The sequence below is a fragment of the Mixophyes fleayi genome, chromosome 6 (assembly GCF_038048845.1).
Source record: "Mixophyes fleayi isolate aMixFle1 chromosome 6, aMixFle1.hap1, whole genome shotgun sequence".
Classification (NCBI taxonomy): domain Eukaryota; kingdom Metazoa; phylum Chordata; class Amphibia; order Anura; family Limnodynastidae; genus Mixophyes; species Mixophyes fleayi.
The window spans coordinates 189,832,582-189,858,353 of record NC_134407.1 but is presented as its reverse complement, the minus strand read 5'-3'; the positions used below and the strand labels follow the sequence as shown (position 1 = coordinate 189,858,353).

General features: G+C 43.0%; 1 long non-coding RNA gene across 1 annotated transcript; it reads left to right on the top strand.

Moving 5' to 3' along the window:
- Positions 1–25,772, top strand: LOC142160522 (uncharacterized). The gene is made up of 3 exons (XR_012693256.1): positions 1–42; positions 988–1,066; positions 25,521–25,772. It is a non-coding gene; the product is annotated as an uncharacterized LOC142160522 (long non-coding RNA).

Sequence of the window (25,772 nt, the reverse complement as noted above, 5' to 3'; positions counted from 1 at the left end):
TGAAGGGAGAACAGCAGAGAGGCTGCAGCTATCAACTTTTGGGTAAGTATTAATGAGTTGTTTATATTGTTTGTGCTATATATATATATATAGTTAGTGTGTGTGTATATAGCTCAATGAAACACAGAGTACATTTAGACAAGGTATGTGGGAGGAAAAACAGAATCACAGCTGTTACTGCAAATCTAAAAGCACAACCCATGGGATGCTCTATAAATGGAAATCGGTTTACAATTGAGCTGATAATCTGTCCCAGACTTTGTAATAATGTTCTATATTTGAGCAAGGCAATAATATGTGTTCTTTTATACAACTGACTTTCATAAGAAAAGTTGTTTACATTCTTCACTATGTGGTATTGATTACATTGTCACTGCTGCCTACTGGAACATTATGCAAATGTACTGTGATTTGTATGTATAAAGTATTGCTGGTAGAGTCACTAAGCAATGTCCCGGCTTTTAAAATGACAACCTCTCGACACAGTGGAATGAGGATATTTGCAAGTACTTTCCAACACACAGAGATTCTCATATACTTGTTAACAAGTTACAGTGAATAATTTGCAGTTGTAGCAAAGGTTCCACACATACAGCAAATCAATATGCATAATAACAGAGCCGTTAAGTATTTTAATGGAACTCTTTTTCTATATAACAACATATTAGCAACCAACTATATCGTTTTTCCATTTGTTATGTTAGGATATGTTAGGATATGTGGGAAATGGATGTATTAAACGTAAATGCTAATAATTTATTGCTGGGGCTGTTTGGAGGGAGGGTAATAGGTTTATTTATTAAATGGGAATACTATTAATTTAATGTTGGGGTTGGTTGGAGGGAAATAGATCTATTCATCCAATGTGAGCACTATTACTTTAATGTTGAGGCTTGAGAGAGGCCTAATTATTAAATGTGGGTGCTGTTTATTTAATGGCAGGGATGGTTGACGTTTCTAAATGTACCCATTATTTTTTCCAAATAGGGCCCTCAACATTACAAGATCCAGACAAGCCGCAACTAAAGAAACCAGCAGCCACAGGTGGTAAAAGTGACAACAACAGGTAGGTCAGTCTGTCAAATGTTCTGAGTCTAGTGCAGGCTTGGCTAACCTGTGGTACTCCAGGTGTTGTGAAACTATAAGTCCCAGCAATAAGCTGCTATGTATTGGCAAAGCATGCTGGGGCTTGTAGTTTCACAACACCTGGAGTGCCACAGGTTAGCCAATCCTGGTCTAGTGGGACAATCGTGATTTTTGGTGACTGTTCTGCCCAATCTAAGGGGCAGGCCAAGACTGTATTCTTTATACACACACTGCTTTCTTTATATACTGCACTAAGGTGTTAGCTGTCCTTTGTGAACTGACCACTCCCCCTCTAGTGTCTGGTCCCGCCTCTATGATGGCTGACCACACCCCCTTTGGTGGGCCCCTTGTGTTGCATTCCCCGGTGGGCCCTTCATGCCCCAGTCCGACACTGCACGTGTCCTATGTTCATGGAAAAGATCAGACTAATGAGCTCATGAGGAAGTGGTGCATTGCGTGCAGGTAGCAAAGTATAATTAAACTAAAAGTCAATAGAAGTTAGGGAAATCATTTTACAGTTATATAATGTATTGCAATTGCAAGAATACCCCTAAGCAGAAAACAAAGGTTAATTCTGGTTAAGTCCAGCAAGGTGCAGAAGGATTTCTCTATTACAAACAAAGCTGGAAGGAACTTCTCTGCACTGTTAAGAATACCTGAATACTATGATCCCCTAATTAACACAATGTATTTTGAAGCATTACAGAACTGACAAATATCAAACCTGCTATTTGCTTATATAGAAATGGTGATCTACCAAAGTATACACTTGTGGGTTTGCAGCGCAAAAAGTTGATAACTAAGTGGGTTATTATTATTACCATTTATTTATATAGCGACACTAATTCCGCAGCGCTGTACAGAGAATTCACTCACATCAGTCCCTGCCAAATTGGGGCTTACAGTCTAAATTCCTTACTATAGACACACACTCACACACGGACAGACAGAGAGGGAGAGACTAGGGTCAATTTGATTGCAGCCAATTAACCTACCAGTATGTTTTTGGAGTGTGGGGGGAAACCGGAGCACCCGGAGGAAACCCACGTATTGCTATGGTAACTCCTTTTTGGCCACAAAAGATTGTGCCTAATGCCTACAGCATGGTAAGCAGAATCAGAGGGGATCAGAGGAGAAGAGGCCAAATGGCAACGACATCTAGGGAGAAACATCAGATACAGACATTAGCCCAGAAATGTTGCTAGTTGTGGAGGCACAGCTGGTGATGGATGACAGGATTGCATAGTTCCAATATACAGCCATTTATTTAATCTATAAAACATTTGGGGATGAGTGGACATGTATGATTTCGATCGCAGACTGGGGGGAGGAATAATAAGTGCAAGGGGGTTTTTAAGGTATTCTCATGGGATGGTTAAGTGTGTTCAGAGAGTGTGTGGTGCAACATAAGGTGTAAGTGCCCATGTGAGTAATATTTTAAGAATGCTAAAGCCATTCCCAATGGCAGCAAATACCACATCACTAGTGAGGGTATGGATCCATGCGTTAAATGTCGTTGTCAGTTCTTGGTGAGTTTGCGGCTACGTCTTCAGATGTTTGAACATGAGCAGAGTTGACGCTGTACAGTTCTGTAACTTAGTTTCTCATTTGACCCTTAATCTACAATTAAAAAATTTGGATAAGTAAATGGACAAAATGGGCTGGAGCAAGATCTGGATGAGCCATCTGGTAATTAGCAGGTGAGGAACACACAAAGTACGGATTATAAACTACAACTCATATCTGGCTGTACTGGGTAATTCCTTTCAATCCTTCCACTATGAGGAACTTTCATTGTCCTGCAGCTCCTGACAAGGAGGACTGGAGTAAAAAACAATTTCCAAATGACATCAGTGTGGAAGAGTTATTACAGAATCTTTCAGTGTCTGTGTGCTAACTGGATGCGAGTGATCTGTTAAGCTTTTAATACAAACAATCATGTCTGTCAGATGTTATTGTTCCTTATAGTCTTTTTAGTGTGTTATAGTTAGGGATGTGCACCGGCGACTTTTGAGGTCTCGTGTTTTGTGTTTTGGATCCGGATTTTCGTTATTTTTGGGGTTCGGATTTGTCTCGCAAAACACTTGACGAAAGGTCTCGGTTCGGATTTAAGGTTTTGGATTCTGATTTTTTTTGAAAAAAACATAAAAAGTTTAAAAATCAAGTTTTTGGGCTTATTTTCACTCCTAGGCTATTATTAACCTCAATAACATTCAATAACAAGCATTTCCACTAATTTACAGTGTATTCTGAACACCTCACAATATAGTTATTAGTCCAAAACGTTGCAACAAGGTATCTTTCTGGACTGCGTAGAGGAGTGGGTCACCACAATATCTATTAAAAACCCTGAACTTTTATGAATCGCACCAATAAATGTACCTGGACTGCGTAGAGGAGTGGGTCACCACAATATCTATTAAAAACCCTGAACTTTTATGATTCGCACCAATAAATGTACCTGGACTGCGTAGAGGAGTGGGTCACCACAATATATCTTAAGAACCCTGAACTTTTATGAATCGCACCAATAAATGTACCTGGACTGCGTAGAGGAGTGGGTCACCACAATATCTATTAAAAACCCTGAACTTTTATGAATCGCACCAATAAATGTACCTGGACTGCGTAGAGGAGTGGGTCACCACAATATCTATTAAAAACCCTGAACTTTTATGATTCGCACCAATAAATGTACCTGGACTGCGTAGAGGAGTGGGTCACCACAATATCTATTAAAAACCCTGAACTTTTATGAATCGCACCAATAAATGTACCTGGACTGCGTATAGGAGTGGGTCACCACAAGATATATTAAAAACCCTGAACTTTTATGATTCGCACCAATAAATGTACCTGGACTGCGTAGAGGAATGGGTCACCACAATATCTTAAAAACCCTGAACTTTTATGAATCGCACCAATAAATGTACCTGGACTGCGTAGAGGAGTGGGTCACCACAATATCTATTAAAAACCCTGAACTTTTATGAATCGAACCAATAAATGTACCTGGACTGCGTAGAGGAGTGGGCACTGGGCACCACAATAAAATATATAAAAAACCTTCAACAGGTCTGCATTACACTACACATACGGCTGCTCCTCCATCCTCTCCATCATATACATGTTGGAGTTTTAGCGTGTGACAACCTCTTGTTTTTGATAATGTCAGTGCATTTTGAATATTTTTCAATTTGCCCCACACCACTGAATGTACTTTATCAGTTTATCTATGATACGCATCTATCTATCTTGACTGCGTAGTGTGGTGGCCCCGGTACACAATTTTGTACCGAGGCCACAATATAATTAAAAAACCCTCCACGTGTCAGAATTCCACCAAACAAGTATCTGGACTGCATAGTGGGGTGGCCCCGGTATCCAATTTGATACCGGGGCCACAATACCTCCTCCAAACATGGTACAGACAATTCGTCATTGAGAGACCCCAGACAGACAGGGTCGAAGTGTTATTGTTTGACTTTGTAAACCCAAAAAAATGTCCCTGTTGCACATAGTCGTGCAATGAAGACTGACTTTTTCATTTAAAGGCACGATCTTTAAAGTGTAGTGTTTGTAAGTCTAAGTCATATTATACTTTTGGTAAAATTTGTTTATTTTGTTCCTCTTTATGGTAATTAGTAATAGAATTAAAGTATGAAATAGAATTAAAGTATGAAATAGAATTAAAGTATGAAATAGAGTGGTATATAGAGTTGTAGTGTGGTATAGATAGAGTGGTCCACACAATATAATAATAATAAAACCCTCAACTGGTCTGAATTCCACCAAACAAGTATCTGGACTGCATAGTGGGGTGGCCCCGGTACCCAATTTGATACCGGGGCCACAATACCTCCTCAAAACATGGTACAGACAATTCGTCATTGAGAGACCCCAGACAGACAGGGTCGAAGTGTTATTGTTTGACTTTGTAAACCCAAAAAAAGTCCCTGTTGCACATAGTCGTGCAATGAAGACTGACTTTTTCATTTAAAGGCACGATCTTTAAAGTGTAGTGTTTGTAAGTCTAAGTCATATTATACTTTTGGTAAAATTTGTTTATTTTGTTCCTCTTTATGGTAATTAGTAATAGAATTAAAGTATGAAATAGAATTAAAGTATGAAATAGAATTAAAGTATGAAATAGAGTGGTATATAGAGTTGTAGTGTGGTATAGATAGAGTGGTCCACACAATATAATAATAATAAAACCCTCAACTGGTCTGAATTCCACCAAACAAGTATCTGGACTGCATAGTGGGGTGGCCCCGGTACCCAATTTGATACCGGGGCCACAATACCTCCTCCAAACATGGTACAGACAATTCGTCATTGAGAGACCCCAGACAGACAGGGTCGAAGTGTTATTGTTTGACTTTGTAAACCCAAAAAAATGTCCCTGTTGCACATAGTCGTGCAATGGACAGTTACTTTTTTATTGAAAGACTCAAGCTTTCAAGTGTAGTGTTTATAAAATATAAACAACAATACAGTAGTTTTAGAGCACGTCAATACCTCTTGTTTTAAATTATGACACGGCATTTTACTTTTGGTTTAATTTCTTGTATTTTTTTAAATTTGGTTTTACTTTTTGAACATGGCAAACGACTGTTGATTGGTCATATAATGCAAAAAAAAAGGTCCAAGATGGAATTGTCCTTGGGCCCTCACACCCACCCTTATGTTGTTGAAATAGGACATGCACACTTTAACAAACCAATTATTTCAGCGACAGGGCCTACCAAACAACTTTGGCTGAAATGATTAGTTTGTTTGGGCCCCCACACCAAAAAAGCTATTCATCTCTCCCTGTACAGACTAAACAGGCTCTACTGAGGCAAGATGTCGTCCTCATCCTCAACCTCTGATTCCTCTCCCCCTACAGTGTGTACTTCCTCCTCATCACACATTATCAATTCGTCCCCGCTGGACTCCACAACCACAGGTCCCTCTGTACTATCTGGAGGGCAGTGCTGTACTTCATTGAGGAATTGATTATTCATTTTTATAAACATCATTTTTTCAACGTTATGAGGAAGCAACCTCCTTCGCCGCTCACTGACCAGGTTCCCCGCTGCACTAAAAACTCTTTCCGAGTACACACTGGAGGGGGGACAACTCAGGTCAAATAGAGCCAGTTTGTACAGGGGCTTCCAAACTGCCTTTTTTTCCTGCCAGTAACAATATGGACTGTCTGACATGTCTACTTGGATGGTGTCAGCAAAGTAATCATCCACAATTTTTTCTATTGTGACAGCATCCAATGCAGCGACAGTAGACATGTCTGCAATGGTTGGCAGGTCCTTCAGTCCGGACCAGATGTTATCAGCATCCCCGCCAGCGCCTCTTTTGGGAAAACTGAGCTTTTTCCTCGCAGCCATAGATGTGGAAGAAAATGAGGGTGGAGCTGTTGGCATGTCACGGTCCTCTTCAGAGGACAATCTCCTGACCAGCAGGTCTTTGCACCGCTGTATACTTGTGTCCGCCGGAAACAGAGACACAACATACGCTTTAAACCGAGGATCGAGCACGGTGGCCAGAATGTATTCCTCTGACTTTAAAAGAGTGACCACCCTCGGATCCTGGCAAAGCGTACGAAGGGCTACATCCACAAGAGCTACATGCTTGCTGTAATCGCAATGGCTTACCAGCTCCTCCCTCACTTTCTCCAGCTGCTTCTGCAACAGCCTGATCAGGGGAATGACCTGACTCAAGCTGGCAGTGTCGGAACTGACTTCTCGTGTGGCAAGTTCAAATGGCTGCAGAACCTTGCACAACACGGAAATCAGTCTCCACTGCGCTTGACTGAGGCGCATCCCCACTCCTTTGCCTATGTCGTAGGTGGCTGTGTAGGCCTGAATGGCCTTTTGCTGCTCCTCCATCCTCTGCAGCATATAGAGGGTGGAGTTCCAGCGCGTCACAACCTCTTGTTTGAGGTGATGGCAGGGCAGGTTCATGCTTTTTTGATGTGCCTCTAGTCTGCGGTAGGCACTGGCTGAATGCCGAAAGTGTCCAGCAATTTTGCGCGCCACCGCAAGCATCTCCTGCACACCCCTGTCACTCTTGAGGTAATGCTGCACCACCAAATTAATGGTGTGGGCAAAACATGGGACGTGCTGGAAATTGCCCATATTTAATGCCCGCACAATGTTACTGGCATTGTCTGACACCACAAATCCCCATGAGAGTCTAAGTGGGGTAAGCCACTGGGAGATAATTTCCCTCATTTTCTCTAATATGTTGTCAGCGTTGTGCCTCTTATTAAAGCCTGTAATGCACAATGTTGCCTGCCTTTGCACGAGCCGCCATTTTGTAGTTGCTGCTACTGATGCAGCTGTTGCTGTTGCTGCGGAAGGGGATGCATCTACCCAGTGGGCTGTCACAGTCATATAGTCCTTCGTTTGCCCAGAACCACTTGTCCACATGTCCGTGGTTAAGTGGACAGTGGGTACAACCGCATTTTTTAGAGCACTGAGGACACTTGATCGTACTTCTCTGTACATTTTTGGTATCGCCTGCCTAGTGAAGTGGAATCTCGACGGGATTTGGTACCGGGGACACAATACCTCCATCAACCCTCTAAATCCCACTCCACTGATGGCGGACACCGGGCGCATGTCTAACACCAACATTGCAGTTACAGCCGCAGTTATACGCTTTGCAATAGGGTGACTACTATCGTATTTTGTGGTCATGGCAAACGACTGTTGGACGGTCAATTGTTTTGTGAAAGACTTAGCGGTCTTACGACTTCCCCTCTGGGAAGATGACCGACTAACAGCAGCAACAGCAGCAGTGGCAGTAGTAGGCGTACCGCTGCAGGATTCCTCGGATGAATCCCATATTGAGGAGGACTCAGTCTGGCTGCTGACTTGGGCTGCAGGACTGAATCTGATGGAGATTGTGGAGGAAGTTGACGAGGAGGGTGTTGCTGGTGTGTATCCAACTGGACCACGGGATTTAGGTGTCCCTGTACCGATGAGGGTCCTAGCCCCAGTTCCTGAACTAACCACTGAACTATGAAGGTTATTCAGGTGACGTATAAGGGAGGATGTTCCTAGGTGGGCAAGATCCTTACCCCTGCTTATTTGAGCTTTACATAAGCTACATATGGCCATACATTGGTTGTCTGGATTTGGATAAAAATAACTCCAGGAGTAGTGGTGTTGGGAGGTGATTTGAACTGGGCTTTGACTCCCCAGATAGACTCGTCTACTGGTGCACCTAGCATGTCCCTGAAGGATGCTCGTAGGGTTAGAAGGGAGTTTCATGACCACCAGCTGGCTGATGCTTGGCGTATCCTCCACCCCTCCGATAGGGATTATACCTTTTTCTCTCACCCCCATGCATCATACTCTCGGATTGATTATCTTTTTATCAATCATAAATCTCTCGACTGGGTTGATGACTCTTGGATAGGGCAAGTGACGGACTCTGATCATGCTCCAGTCTATATGACGATCAACATGTCTGTTCCCCCTCCCAGACAATGGATGTGGAAGTTTAACGAATTACTTTTACAAGATAATTATTGTAAAGCCCAATTAGAGTCCTCTCTTGATGAATTTATCTCTATAAATGATAACGGCGAGACCTCTAAATTGGTGGTGTGGGAGGCTCATAAATGCTTCATCCGGGGTAAATGCATACAACTAGGTACTTTTCTTAAAAAACATAAGGCGGAGGTCAGGGATGCTCTCCTCTTAGACATTAAAAAATTGGAGACTAAACATAAGAAGTCCCTCTCTCCTGAGACTTTAGCGGAGCTACAAAATAAACGATCAACTTTAAATAAATTGTTAAATGACTGGATGAAATTAGCCTGGAGAAAATGTAGGAATAAATACTTCCAATGGGGTGATAAACCGGGACGTCTACTGGCAAGAGCTTTACGAGCCCAAAGATCCCTTACTTATATTCATTCGATCCAGAACACTAAGGGAATCCTGAAGCATACTGACAAAACTATAGCGAGAGCCTTCCGGGAATATTATTCCCATCTATATAACATTCGTTCCGCACACTTGGGAAATAATGAGGAATCTAGGGTAGAAGAGATAAATAAATATTTGAAAGATATTAGTTTCCCCAAGATCTCAAAAGAAATGAGGGATATGCTAGATTCGCCTTTCACGCTTGCGGAACTCTTGGAGGCCATTAAATCCTCTCCTCTAGGGAAAAGCCCTGGCCCAGATGGCTTTTCGATTTCCTACTACAAAGCGTTCGTGGGAAAACTTGGCCCCATCCTCTTAAATGCTCTTAATGATGTTTCAAGTGTAAATGGTTTTTCACCCCAGTCATTAGAAGCTCACATCACAGTCATCCCCAAGGAAGGGAAAGATCCCGCCTTGTGCCCTAGCTATCGTCCGATTTCTCTATTAAATATAGATATCAAATTGTTTGCCAAATTAATCTCTAATCGGCTAAAAACACTTCTGCCAAATTTAATTTCCAATGACCAAGTGGGATTTATTCCTGGAAGGGAGGCGAGAGATAACACAACCAAATTAATTGATCTTATACACTCAGTCTCCATCTCCTCGGTCCCCACAGTCCTCTTGTCAACAGATGCCGAAAAAGCATTCGACAGGGTGGACTGGTGTTTCATGAGGGGGATTCTAGAACATATGGGAATGGGCTCCTCATGTCTAAACAGAATTCTAGCTTTATACAATTCTCCCACAGCTAAAGTCAGAATAAACGGTATGTTATCTGATTCCTTTTCAATTTCTAATGGAACTCGTCAGGGTTGTCCATTATCACCTCTAATCTTTGTTTTATGCATGGAGGCTCTGGCGAGGGCGATTAGATGTAATCCAGACATTTCGGGTCTGCAGATAGGGAAAAAAGAATATCGTTTAGCTCTATTTGCTGATGATTTGCTGGCAATAGTCACCAACCCAGTTATTTCTCTCCCTAATTTGATGTCAGAATTCTTAAGATTTGGCCATCTTTCTAACTTTAAAATTAACTATTCCAAGTCAAATGCACTTAATATTTCCGCTCCAGAACAAATGATTGCAGGTCTTAAGGGAGCATTCCCTTTTAAATGGCAAACATCACACATACGCTACCTAGGAGTTTCCATTGCAAAAAATAATGAACATCTATTCCGATTGAACTACTCCCCGTTATTGTCCAAAATTAAAAGAGAACTAGATTCATGGTCTCTTCCAAAGTTTTCTTGGTTTGGTAGAATGAGTATCGTAAAAATGAACATATTACCCAAAGTATTATATATTATGCAGGCTCTACCAATTAAGGTCCCGAAGAAATTTATTGATGATCTCCAGAGACTGGTCAGTAAATTTGTCTGGGGAGGGAGGAAACCTAGATTCAAACATTCTATCTTATACAGAAGAAAGCACCAAGGGGGCGTTCAGTTGCCCATGTTTCAAAGTTATCTCCAGGCAGTTTACTTGAGTAGAATTCTGGAGTGGACCAGAGGGGGTGATGCTAAGCAATGGGTAGAATTAGAGGGTAGTAGTAGTGGAAATTACCTGAGTGCTTTACCCTGGTTGTCTAAGATTCCTAGGATTAATCACCCTACGGTTGGACCCACCTTGTTGGTTTGGAATAGACTTCGCACTTGGAGTAGCGTGGCGGCCTTCCCCTCCCCTTTGACTCCTATCCTGTATAACCCAGATTTTCCTCCTGGCTTGTCTAGAATCTCATTTGTTAGATGGTCTGAAGCTGGGATTCTTGGCCTCGGCCAGCTGGTGGTCAATGGGAAACTTTGTTCCTTCCAGGAACTCCAGTCTACATACTCATTACCTTCAAATGAGTACTGGAGATATTTGCAGGTAGCGCACTATGTCAAGTCAGTGGGAGGTTGCAGATCTTTGACTAGGGAGCCTTCTCCTTTTGAGGCTTTGTGTCTGTCCAGAGATGCACCCTCTCATACCATTTCAGGGATCTACAAAATTCTAATGAACGATATATTTCAAGTGGCTCCATCCTACACAGGTCCCTGGGAGCGAGATTTAGCACCTTATATAACGCAAACCTCGTGGCCTAAGATTTACCAAAATACCCATGGTTGTTCCTTGAGTGCCTCAGTTGTGGAAACTCAATATAAACTTCTAACAAGATGGTATAGATGCCCTTCCACACTACATAAATTCCACCCTCAGATGTCCTCACTATGCTGGAGATGTAATGGGGCCTTTGGATCATTGGTACACATATGGTGGGAATGTCCTCGTATTGCTCCCTTTTGGGAGGAAGTAATCAGGCTATCTAAGATCATCGTGGGTTACGAGGTTCCCAAAGATCCGGGTTTCTGGCTCTTATCTCTGTCTAAAATTCCTTCATCAACATATAAGAAATCACTTTTAAAACACTTAAACAATGCAGCTAGAGCGGTTATTCCAACGCACTGGAGATCCCGTGCTCCCCCTTCAGTCAAGGATTGGTTCACCAGAGTGGAGTTCTATATGTCAATGGACGATATTATTTTCTCTGTGAACGACAAATATTCAGATTACACAGCCATATGGTTTAGATGGTTGGAGTTTAAGGAAACAGAAGAATTTAAGACTCTCTCTTACACTCCCACCCTGGTTGATGGAGGGTCTCACATCTAAAAACTGCTTCCTTGAATTCCAAATTCCATATAAGGTAATGACATGTTTTCTCAGCTACTAGCATTCCCTGCAGAAGTAATTGAAAATAGTCTGAAGAGCTTCTCACACTCTCCCCCTCTTCCTGTTCCTTACCTTTATTACCTTTGTTTTATCCCTTGTCCAGTCTTTGTCTTACCCCCTATTCCCCTTCTCTACCTTTGTCAAAGCTTGTTCATTTAGATTTATAAAAAAAAAAAAAAAAAAAAAAGAGGAAACAGTGAGTTTATTTGTTTGCTTTATTATAATTACCAATAGATTGACACTGTGTCGTTATATCATTTGTAACGTTATGCTTACACACACTGTATAATTGGTATTATGTACTACTATATTTCCTCTTTCTAACAAATAAAGAATTTAAAAAAAAAAAAAAAATAACTCCAGACCGAAGAGGTGCATTTTTTGGTCTTCTGACCAGGCATGACGATGGGCTTTTTCATCCCATGGACATCAGCTGTTTCCCCCCCTGGTGCCTCATTTACAATAACCACATCACCATCCTCATCATCAAGTTCCTCCACAGCGCCAGCTACATCATCAATAGCCTCTTCCCGAGCCACCTCTTCCCGTACAGTGATGGGAAGGTCAGGCTTGACAACCACCAACACCCTTGGACTCGCCTTGTGGATTTGTGATAATTTCTCTTTAGAAGGCAGAGTTGTTTGCTGTTTTGTTGCTGACAGCATAACTCTCTTCAATTTTTTGTAGGGGGGGGGAGGAGGAGGAGGGCTAAGATCCGTGGGTGAAGCTGAACCACTAGTCATGAACACGGGCCAGGGCCTAAGCCGTTCCTTGCCACTCCGTGTCGTAAATGGCATATTGGCAACTTTACGTTTCTCCTCAGATGATTTTAAGTTTCTCTTTTTGCTACTTTTTCTTAACTTGGGCTTTTTGGATTTTACATGCCCGGTACTACGAGATTGGGCATCGGGCTTGGAAGACGACGTTGATGGCATTTCATCGTCTATGTCATGACTAGTGGCAGCAGCTTCAGCATTAGGAGGAAGTGGGTCTTGATCTTTCCCTACTTTATCCTCCAAATTTTTGGTCTCCATTATATGTAGCACAAGATACTGCAGAATGTGTGAACTTGGTAATATTGCAGTACCAATGGACTTATACTGCTGTATTGGTTTTGCAAATTTGGTTATAATAATTATTATATATTTTTTTTTTTTTTAATTTTTTATTTTTTTTTACTTTTTTTTTATTTTTTAAAAACTTGGGAATAATGGGGAAATAACTATGCCCTTAGAAGCACAGAGCACAGGACACAGCACCACTGGACTGAACAGGACACGGCACAGGACCCAGCAGCACTACGGAACTCAGCAGGACAGAGCACAGGACACAGCACCACTGGACTGATACTGCAGAATGTGTGAACTTTGTAATATTGCAGTACCAATGGACTTATACTGCTGGATTGGTTTTGCAAATTTGGTTATAATTATTATATATATTATTTTTTTTTTAAATTTTTTTTTTTTTTTTACTTTTTTTTTATTTTTTAAAAACTTGGGAATAATGGGGAAATAACTATGCCCTTAGAAGCACAGAGCACAGGACACAGCACCACTGGACTGAACAGGACACGGCACAGGACCCAGCAGCACTACGGAACTCAGCAGGACAGAGCACAGGACACAGCACCACTGGACTGATACTGCAGAATGTGTGAACTTTGTAATATTGCAGTACCAATGGACTTATACTGCTGGATTGGTTTTGCAAATTTGGTTATAATTATTATATTTTTTATTTTTTTTTAAATTTTTTATTTTTTTTTACTTTTTTTTTATTTTTTAAAAACTTGGGAATAATGGGGAAATAACTATGCCCTTAGAAGCACAGAGCACAGGACACAGCACCACTGGACTGAACAGGACACGGCACAGGACCCAGCAGCACTACGGAACTCAGCAGGACAGAGCACAGGACACAGCACCACTGGACTGATACTGCAGAATGTGTGAACTTGGTAATATTGCAGTACCAATGGACTTATACTGCTGTATTGGTTTTGCAAATTTGGTTATAATAATTATTATATATTTTTTTTTTTTTTAATTTTTTATTTTTTTTTACTTTTTTTTTATTTTTTAAAAACTTGGGAATAATGGGGAAATAACTATGCCCTTAGAAGCACAGAGCACAGGACACAGCACCACTGGACTGAACAGGACACGGCACAGGACCCAGCAGCACTACGGAACTCAGCAGGACAGAGCACAGGACACAGCACCACTGGACTGATACTGCAGAATGTGTAAACTTTGTAATATTGCAGTACCACTGGACTTTTACTGCTGAATGTGTGAACTTGGTAATATTGCAGTACCAATGGGCTTATACTGCAGGATTGGTTGTGCAAATTTTGTGGTAATTAAAAAAAATTAAATTAGTTTTTTGTATTTTTTTAAATAACTTTTTTTTTTTTTTTAAACACAGGGGAATATTGGGGAAATAACTATGCCCTTAGAAGCACAGAGCACAGGACACAGCACCACTGGACTGAACAGGACACAGCACTGGACCCAGCAGCACCACTGACCTCAGAAGGACAGAGCACAGCACACAGCACCACTGGACTGATACTGCAGAACACAGCACAGCACAGCACAGCACAGAACTAAACAGCACAGCACAGAACTAAACAGCACAGCACAGAACTAAACAGCACAGCACGAGATCTACCAGGACAGAGGACCACCTAACACACCCTCCCTCTACCCTGATCAATGCCCGAGTGAAGATGGCGGCGACTAGCGGGGAATTTATAGGATCCGAGTATCGCGAGATCCGACAACGGGATTATGAGTCAGAGCCTCAGTTTCATTTTTGAATTTGGCGCCAATACCCGGATCTGTCTCGGATCCGACTCGGATCGGCAATGTTCGGGTGGGCTCGGATTTCAGATATCCGAGCCCGCTCATCTCTAGTTATAGTTAGTCAGAGGGGCCCCTCAAGTTTGTATAGTTCACCACAAAGTGTTTACTATTTTTTTCTCTTTTTCATATTTGTTGCACTGCGCTAGTCTGATTTGAACATAATTAGTAGATATTATTTATGTATATTGTTATATTATAGTGGTATTTGTGTGATTTTAAATGTGCTTGTTTTAATGACGTGAACCTGAATGATGAAGAACACACCCCACTGAAAGTATTGTTCAACCCAATTCAAATGTGTGCAAGGTCTGATCAACTGATCAAGGTCCTAGGCTAATATGCTCATAGCGCCCCCATTGCCTTCCACGCCAGCGCAATACGTGGTAGGTAAAGCAAACTTGTCCATAATTTACAACCTGGCTTCCTTCATAGTTGTCTCTCCTACTCACTTATCCTCAAGTGCCCGCCCAAGGAGGACTCATTGTCTTCAGCCTTTATCATGGGATTATGTCAAGATTAAAACCTTACTAAAACCTTACTTATTTTTCTGGTATTCTTTTTACTTTGGAGAATAGCTATTCCCTTATTTTTTTTTTAATTAATTTCAAGTTATATTTTGCCCTGTCACAATTTTGCAACCCCCCTAAAAGTTTTGCGCCCTAGGCTGCAGCCTAGTCAGCCTATTGGACAATCAGGCCCAGAGTGTGTGCTATTCAATGCCAAGGTGGCAATTGAAACTACACCTTTGTTTCCTTAACATGTCTATACGAGTGGTATACGTTATAAAAAAAAGCATCATCACTTATATCTGTTGGCATAATAAAAACCACTAATTTTGACAATTGCAGCAAGACAATAGGTTCAATGTGGTCATGTTCTCATTCTAAAACAGAAATAATTGACTTGTCTTTAATCATTGTATAGATTGTTTGAGTATAATAGAGGATGTTCCAATCTATAATTTTCAATTGTATGTTTAAAAAGCTTTTGTATTTAAATGAGAAACACACAAATCACACATACTTGAGTGCATAAACATACACATCAAACACAACCATTTATGTGCAGCTCCACCTTTTGATTGTCTGTCTGCTTAAAAATATCTAATAACATGAATGAGTGGTTCCAACAAGGACCCTAAAACTATGCCTGGTTGCAGTTCTGAAGAAGTCATGTTGGGTCACCTAAATCTTGCTTACAACTGTTCTCTGCGTAAAATGTTGGCGGCTAATCAACCAAACAGAAAGACAGCTGGAATAATTGTGAATACTAAACATCCTGGTAATTATATTATCCAAGTTAAATAAATCTGTTCCTTCTTCCCATTGATACACTTAATTACATTTTGTAGACTTTGGGTGCTGCTGGTGGAGCTGATGAATTTATAATTTAAAGATAAATATTCCGTGTTCAAAGCAAATACCAGCACTGCACATCACAAATTACACTTTTCCACGTGAATCCTAAGACACTGGATACCATGCAAAGTCTTAGCCTTTGAAACATTAAACCTGATCTACAGACAATTTAGTGAAAATGGGGTTCTGAATGCTGTAGTTTTCCTTTGTGTAATCCCCAACACCTTTTGAAAGATAGTGTTTATTTTGCACTCTAATTACTACGGTTTCTTACTGTTGTTTTACAGTATACAGTATACTTTATATAAAATATGTAACCTGTTTCTTAACATTACTGCCTGGCTTTCAATTTCTTCATATACACTACCAGTATTATTCTGAGTGTATTTTAGCGCTATATCCAACAGAGAGCCCCAAAGATCTTACACGAAACAGACCGAATTTACACGTTCCCAATAGGAAGTTGGTTTGGGTCTAGTACCAAATGATAGATTCCCCTGCTTGCCAGTAAAGTTATTAGTTTGTAAACTCTATGTTGGTACCAACATAGATTCTAAAAAATATTATTATAGTTTTCAAATACTGTAATTTACATTGAGCACCCAATAAAAGGAACAGTACAATGTAACATGTTTCCACAAATCAATAATTTTCACAATATTCCTGTTCCATTTTTGACAGCTGACCAGGGGAGACAGAAGCCCTCATTGCTAATCACTGACCATCAATGATCTCTATGGAGATGTGCCCACATCTCACTCCTGAATCTAAGATTTCTCCTAGCTTGCCCCCCTCCACTGGAACGATCTCCCCCGTTCTATCAGACTATCCCCTAGTCTGTGCAGCTTCAAACAGTATTGAAAACCACCTATATTTAAAGGCTTATAGCTATCTACTTAGCCATTTCACCAGATTACCTCACCCTCCAGGGCCGGACTGGGACTAAAAATCAGCCCTGGCATTTAAAGCACACAGGCCCACGTGTTGTGGGCTCCATGCACTATATTGTTGCACACTGATGCTGGCGCAGTACAACATGATGTAGTATGAGTGTGTGTGTGTGGGGGGGGGGGGGTATTTATTTCTCCTAATGACCCTCAACATTACATTATTAGCACCCCAATTACATCAATAAACACCATGACAATACATTATTAGTACCCAAATTACAGCAATAAATAACCCCCCACACACACTCATACTACATCAATCATCCCCACATTACAGCAACCGGCATCACCTCACACATTACAGCAACCGGCATCACCCCCCACATTACAGCAACCAGCATCACCCCCCACATTACAGCGTCCAGCATTACCCCCACATTACAGCAACTGGCATCACCCCCCACATTACATCAACCGGCATCACTCCCCACATTACAGCAACCGGCATCACCCCCCACATTACAGCAACCGGCATCACCCCCACATTATAGCAATACCCTCTCCTACTTATTAGCAATACTAGCACCAAACACACTACAACACTGCCATCAGCACACCCCCCCATACTACAGCAATACCACCAATTATACAGACGCCACTGTAGGAAACAATGTTTTGCTTTTTTCAAATCTCCCACAAAATAGCAACAACGAACAAAGTACTTACACACATAGGTAACAGGTACCCTTTTCCCTCAATTAAATAGTAATGGCAGAATTTTCATGAATCATTCCACATGAAATAAAACTAACATATATCTAAAAAAAACATAACTATTGAATGATCAGTTGAATCCACACGGCCGCATTAAAAGTATTTCCATCTACAGCAAAATGACAGAGAAAAATATTTTTGTTTTACTACAGTAATTGGATATGCGTCTTTTCTATTCATTTTAAATAACACAGTATATAAATTAAGGGGGATAGAGGAGGTGGGTGAGAAATAATTGGATGTGATCCATCAGTTTGATTAGATAGGAAACATTTAGATTATTTACCTGGAGGCGTCTACCCCCTTGACTCACAGGCAGGGCTGACAAGAGGAATTTTGGGCCCCGATACAGCAACTTCTTTAGGCTCCCATCATATTCAACAATGAAAGACTTGCCTTTGGCAGAAGTTCATATGATGCCACACCGTAGTGTGCCCAGTTCATATTATGCCACATAGTATTACCCTCAATTCATATTTGGTCATGCAGAAGTGCCCACAAATCATATTATGGCATAGTAGTGCCCCCAAATCATTAGTAAAGCTCAGATAAAAACTCATTCACAAATAAAAATTGCTACAGCATATCAGATACTGAGTGTGAGTCCCAAGAGCAGCTTAATACATCATTTACAATGCAAACAAAAATAGATATATTGACACAATTACAGATAAAATTTATGACAAGCAATGTTTTTTCCTCTTAATTAAAAATCTCTGTACAGATAAATATGCAAAAAACATTACAGCGCAATAATGAGCAATACATAGTGTTAAACATTATTGGATACGCTGTAGTGTCCCCAGTTCAAGAAAGGATGGTTAAAAACATATTGCACACGAGAAAATATATGAACTTACCTGATTATGGCATCCTGTGTTCTGTTCTCCTAGTGGGCGCGCTGGGCGAGGAGGGATCAGCAGCTGTCAGCTCACACAGGCAGTCGGGAGCAGGAATAGAGGGCAGTGGTCGAAGCAGAAATTTAGGAGTGGGGGTATAGAAAATATAAGTGAATGGAGTATGAAGGCTTGATTTTTTTATTTTTTTTAACACTTGTCCCCTCTGTGCATTTCCATTCTTCATTACTACTTGTGTTTTATGATGGCTGCATCCCTGACATTCCCATTCTTAAGATGTCTCTCTCTTTACACTTTCTTTTACCTATGCCCCTGCACCATCTTCTCCTTTGTCCCTCTCACTTAACCCCCTGCACCACCTTCTCCGCTGGCTCTCACACATCTTCCTGTACCACCTACTCCCCTGGCTCTCTCACACGTCTTCCTGCACCCTCTACCCCCCGGCTCTCTCACTCCTCTTCCTGCACCCCCTACCACCCTGGCTCTCTCACCCCCTTCGGCTCTCTCACCTCCTTTCCCAGCACCCCTTCGGCTCTCTCACCCCCTCTCCCAGCACCCCCTGGCTCTCACCCTTTTTCCCAGCACCCCCTTCCGCTCTCTCACCCCCTCTCCCAGCACCCCCTTCAGCTCTCTCACCCCCTCTCCCAGCACCCCCTTCAGCTCTCTCACCCCCTTTCCCAGCACCCCCTTCCGCTCTCTCACCCCCTTCGGCTCTCACACCCCCTCTCCCAGCACCCCCTGGCTCTCTCACCCCCTCTCCCAGCACCCCCTTCAGCTCTCTCACCCCCTTTCCCAGCACCCCCTTCCGCTCTCTCACCCCCTTCGGCTCTCACACCCCCTCTCCCAGCACCCCCTGGCTCTCTCACCCCCTCTCCCAGCACCCCCTTCCGCTCTCTCACCCCCTTCGGCTCTCACCCCCTGGCTCTCTCACCCCCTCTCCCAGCACCCCCTTCGGCTCTCTCACCCCCTCTCCCAGCACCCCCTTCGGCTCTCTCACCCCCTCTCCCAGCACCCCCTGGCTCTCAACCCCTTTCCCAGCACCCCCTTCCGCTCTCTCACCCCCTTTCCCAGCACCCCCTTCGGCTCTCTCACCCCCTCTCCCAGCACCCCCTTCGGCTCTCTCACCCCCTCTCCCAGCACCCCCTGGCTCTCAACCCCTTTCCCAGCACCCCCTTCCGCTCTCTCACCCCCTTTCCCAGCACCCCCTTCGGCTCTCTCACCCCCTTTCCCAGCACCCCCTTCGGCTCTCTCACCCCCTTTCCCAGCAACCCCTTCGGCTCTCTCACCCCCTTTCCCAGCACCCCCTTCGGCTCTCTCACCTCCTTTCCCAGCACCCCCTTCGGCTCTCTCACCCCCTCTCCCAGCACCCCCTGGCTCTCATCCCCTTTCCCAGCACCCCCTCCGGCTCTCTCACCCCCTCTCCAAGCACCCCCTAGCTCTCACCCCCTTTCCCAGCACTCCCTGGCTCTCACTCCCTTTCCCAGCACTCCCTGGCTCTCACTCCCTTTCCCAGCACTCCCTGGCTCTCACTCCCTTTCCCAGCACTCCCTGGCTCTCACCACCTGAAAATCGCAGGCACCTCCGCCCGAAAATCGCGGCACCCCCGCAAACCCCCCCCCCTGAAAATCGCGGGCACCCCCCCCCCCCGAAAATCGCGGCACCCCCACGACCCCCCCCCCCCCCCCCGAAAATCGCGGCACCCCCGCGACCCCCCCCCCCCCCTCCCCCGTCTTCAGTAAAAAAAAAAAACAAATTAAAAAAGACAGGAAACTCACCAGTGTAACTGGCTGCACAGCATAACGGGGGAGGGAGCTGGGGAGCGCGCAGCAGAGGTGGCTGGTTCCTCCAGCCACCACCAGCCACCAAGAAGACAGGGGGAGTCGGGCCGGCCCATATAGCCATCGGCCCTTCTGGCATTTGCCAGAAGTGCCAGATGGCCAGTCCGGCCCTGTCACCCTCTCATTCTCCATCTCTTCCACTCGTACCTCTTCCAGCAAATCCCCTTCACTGTCTCACTGCTGTGTCTACTGTCTGTCTGCCTTTCCCTTTAGGTTGTAAACTCTTACGAGCATGACCCTTTTACCTCCTGTTTTACTACCTATAACTTTTGCTCCAGCTATTCTGCCCACCTTCTCCTTGGACTTTCTGCCCCTTGACTCTACTCCTGCTTATCTATGTACCTCTTTCGCTGTGCCCACACTTTTGGTTTTCAGCTTGTGCCGAATATACCCTGCACCCTCTTCCCCTTCCAGCCTTTCTGTAGCTGGAAACTACTAGCTGTGCTGATAGCTTTAGGAGTTATGGTGTTACTCGTTTATTGTACTGTTCTGTTATATCTAGTGCGATCTTATTATTTGTAATGTGTGCTGCAAAAGGTGCTGCAAAAAGGTGCTGCAGACACCTTGTGGCGCCTTATAAAGAAAGGCTAATAATGATAAAAAAACAAATAAAGTAGAACATACTGAACCTTGCCCTATCCCTGCTCTGTCATCCAACTTGCTAAGTAGATTAAGTGTTATGGTTGTTTTAATAGTTTATGTTTTATTGTGTTTAACACTGCCTATGTATACATTGATTTTCATTGATTTCTATGGAGATGTACAGTGCACAAAGGCATTTCTGAACCAAGTTATATTATTATTAGTAGCAGCATGGTAGCACAGTGGTTAACACTGCTGCCTCACATCACTGATGTAATGGGTGAGTTTAATTCCTAAAATTGGCCCTATATGTGTGGACTTTCCTTTTGTGTGCGTGGATTTACTCAGGGTACTCGAGTTTCCTCCCACAAAGTCCAAAAAGAACATTTTTTGGCTTCTGACAAAAATTGACCCTAGTGTGTGTGTATGGTGGGGTATTTACACTGTAAGCTCCAACCCCAATGGACCTTATGTTCTAAACACACACACACACACACACACACACACACACACACACAGACGTAAAATTTGGCATTTTATAGCAGGGGGCGGGGTCACCACGACCCCTGCTGCCTTTACCATATGACCCCCCCTTCGGGATAACCTGGATGTTTTAAAAGTAGGTAAGTATGGTGTATTAACGTTAAAATAAAAACTTTTTTTAAAAAAGACATGCCCGCGCCCCATGGTACTAGCAACATGGGGGGGTACAAAGAATGGGGTTCCCCTGACTTTACTATTACAAGCACTAGGGTTTGTCAGCCGGGAATGGTGACACTATAGCAGGGAAACCTGCAGCCTAGGGTCCCCTAGAAATAATGCCAAACCAGCCCTAGGCCGGCCACATGGGCTAAAAGCATTAGGGCTCTTCACATGGTGGGTGTGGAGTAATAAAAAAAGATGTAATGGTAAAAAAGCATTTTTTCCCATGGTTTACTATAGTTCCCAGCATGCCAGGCTGTCAATAAGTGTCTGTGCATGCTGGTGCTTGCAGTACTACAAGCACCAACATACCCATGGCTGCCAGGTCATGCTGGTACTTGGGTAACCACAAGTGCCTGCGTGCCCTGACACCCAGGGCCTGATGTAACCTGTAGTGCATCAAAGAAAAAAAAAAAAAAAACACATACACAGTGTAAACATTTTTATTGAAATTAAAATACCACTGCAAAACCCTCATTTACCATATTTATTGCTGGTTTCCCACTTGTGTGACGCGCTAAACTAGCTCCTAAGAGCTCTGCAGCTAAGTGAGCTCTTAAGCGTCACTGGTCTTATTTCTAACATGGGGATTTCCCATGGCTTGCAATACATATGCATAGAGTACTCAAACGTACGTGTGCCAGTGAACAAGCTATCGAGGCAAAGGAAGACGCAGTGATGAGCACGTCAGTTTTCACATCACGGAAGTGTCTTTACGACCGTATTCATCAAGCAACGTATCTTCAGATCTGCTCCTTGTTGAATTAGGACATATGCAGACCAAAGTTTAAAACAAACGCACGTTATGCTCAGTATGCATGTCTTAATGAATCAGGCCCAATTAGTACATTATAAGGCCTGAGTCATTAAGGAAAGTAAGGCAAAAAAGAAGTAAATGTTCTCTGGGACAAACTATGTTACAATGCAAGGGGTGCAAATTAGTTTATTATTTTGCTCTTAAGTTAAATACTGGCTGTTTTTTCATGTAGCACACAAATACTTGATAGCTTTATTTATACACTGACTTTTAGGACATGCCCTATCTCAACTATATTTTATATCAAATTTACCTCCCCCTCCAATGTAACATGGTTTTGCACAGGTACAAATTTACTCCTTTTTTATGCTTTACTCTCCTTAATGACTCAGGACCTTAGTTTTTTTTTTTTTAATTACACTGATAATTTTGTGCTTATAAATGCGCTTTATTGAATAAAGTGCACCTGAACAGTAAAAAACTATTGTCCAACACTTGATGAGTGTGCCTAGTCATTCTGCTACAAAGGCGGCAACTGAAATGGCACCGTTATTTTGTCCTTTACAACAACATTGATAAATACTTGAATAGATGGAATGTATTTTATGAAAGACATATTTTGATACTTTAATCATTGTCATATCTATCAGCATAGTAGAAAACACTAATTTTTCAAAATTAACTGTGTCAAATGTGCACATATTCTTGTTACAGAAAAATAAATAATTGTGTTGTCTTTAATCATTTTTCACAACCTTTAGCTCTCATTGAGAATGTTTCCAACTGCAATTTATGTTTTTCTTTTTGAAATGCTTTTGGATTTAAATGAAAAAGACACAAACTACAGAAACTTTTCTGCATATAGATGATACACAATACACACAACTACATCTGTGCAGCTTTTTAAATTATTTTGCAATTGTTCATTTTACTTAAAAGACCCAGCGCCTGATTAATTAAGGAGTGTGAATGCCGATATGTTGCATATTTTGCGTAAAATCGCTCTTCGCGTGCCCAGAACCGGACATTACGCCAGAAAACACAGCAGCATCCAATTTATCTACGAGCGCAAAGGACTCTTACGACAGCTTATGATTTCAGGGGTGGAACAAGGAGGGTACAGGGCGGATGCACATAGTCAATGTACAGTAAAGGAGTTTAACTGTAGATACTTACGATTCAAGCTCATAGAAGTACGCTGTTTTTCAGACGTAAGGTTTGCACTTGCTGAGCGTCAAGTCTAACTCACGGACGGTAGTGATGACCAAACACAGCATTCCTCAGTTAATGAGAGACTGGACACAGCCATAATTCTAAACAGGGAAAAAAAAAAAGTAATTCATAAAAAGCATTTCATGGCCTATACATTGTACCACATATGTTCTTGTACTCACCAATAGATTAGCATGGAAGGCAGATGGAAAGAACTGATTGATTGTTCACACAAAGCCTGTATCACACAAAGGATGTGATCACAAAATGGTAGGGTTGAAGGATGGTCTCTCCAGCTGTTATATAGGGTTTGCAGGTGCATTCTCCTGCAATTGTGCCACGGATAACTATTTGGAAGTTGCCACTGGCTGGTATTAGCAGAACTGATCCTGGAGGCGCCGAGTCTAACGCACCCCCGGTATTCAACATGAATCCTCACAAGGGAGTATGGACTTAGCTGAAAAGGGTGTACAGGTCGTGGTTTTCTCTGACAGTCACCAGCGCAGTGACGGGTGTGGACAGGAGTGTTCAAACAATCCAAGTCAAAACCAGCCAGTCAAAGAAGTACACAGGAGTGATCCAGTGAATTGTTAGGGCAAGTCAGAAGTCAAACCAGAATGAGCAGAAGAGAGCCAAATCGTGATCTAAAAGGGGTAAATCAAAGAGCTAGCTTGGTCAGAAGCCAGCACCACTAACAGGAGGCAGGAACAACAAGGGTGAACGCTGGAGCAGGAATTGATCCAATACTCTGGCACCCTAGTGGCACCAGAGCCTTCTATATATATTAATATATCAGCCCTGATTGGGCAGCAGGTAACTCGGTGGTCAGAATGTAGCTGACCACCAACAAGCAAGCCGGGGAACGTCCCGTTGTCTAGCAATGGGACATGACTCCTAGTGCGCATGCGCCCGGCGAGCGTTGGGCAGAAGAGGAAGCATCCCGTTGCTAGGCAATGGGAGATGACTCCTCCTGCACATGCGCCCAGAAAGCATTGGGAAGAAGAGGAAGCATCCCGTTGCTAGGCAATGGGAGATGATGCACAGTGGAGACAGGCAGTTGTCCCCGTCACAAAATGAAAGTGTGAGGACGGCGCCTGACAGTACCCCTCCTCTCGGATGGGGAAATATTAGCATCTTGTCTTGGTGTAGGCGTAAGTTCAGAATTTTTTTTCCCAAGATAAGATTACTGTTATATCTGGGCCATTACAAAGCTATAATGGCTTGTAATAACCTTCACTGGACAAAGTACAAGGCCTGCTTCGTAATAGTGATGTTTCTGATTCACTATGTGATTAATATAAACCTCCAAGGTCAAGTTCATATGAATGTGGTGTAGAGGTGTGTTTATTTGGCCAATGATGGTCCATGTGTGGTAATGGATATTTCACATTGTATCCTAATATTATATGTATGTCTCTATGCGGCTTGGGTACGGTAATGCGGCTACCACAAACCCGAAACCTCATAACCAGACATGGATTACCCAAACTTCTGAACCCTGACAGAGCGTTAAATCTTATCCAATGCGACAAATGAAGATGCCAGGACACCTAAATGACATCGCTTTCAAGGGCGACAGTAGTATTTCTGGAGTTAAAGGGATAATGGCAGGAGGCGCCGCCTGTACAATGTAGAAGTGTTACTAAAACACATTGTACAGGCGATGTCTCCAGGCATTACCCCTTTAACACCAGAAATACTACCGTCGCCCTTGAAAGTGACGTCATTTAGGCGTCCCGGCATCTTCATTCATCACATTGGATAAAGTTCAGCTTTTTAACAGTCAGATTTAGAGGTCTGTCGGGGTTGAGAAATTTGTGTAATCCATGTTGGGGTAAGTGGTGTCGGGTTTGTGGCTGTCTCTGCAATGACTACCACCGCTCTATGTATGTGGGAGACCGAGGTACCCTTTATAAATAATGTGTCATATTTATTCCAACAGAACGCCTCCATCATCGCTGCCTGCGCCACCAACATCAAGGTGCTAGGAAGGAGCCCTTGGATGAGGCCTTGTAGAAGGCCCAGGAGGAGGGCCAAGAAATTTCATATTTGCCACTCTCCACTTCCTCAAGCCTTGAAAATTCCCTTTTCCCAACCCACCATGAATCCTTTCCCCAGGTCCTGAGGAACCGCAATTGGAGGAGGCCCAGGAGGAGGAGGAGGCAGGGAGCCAAGCCCAGGTCCCTGCAGGGGT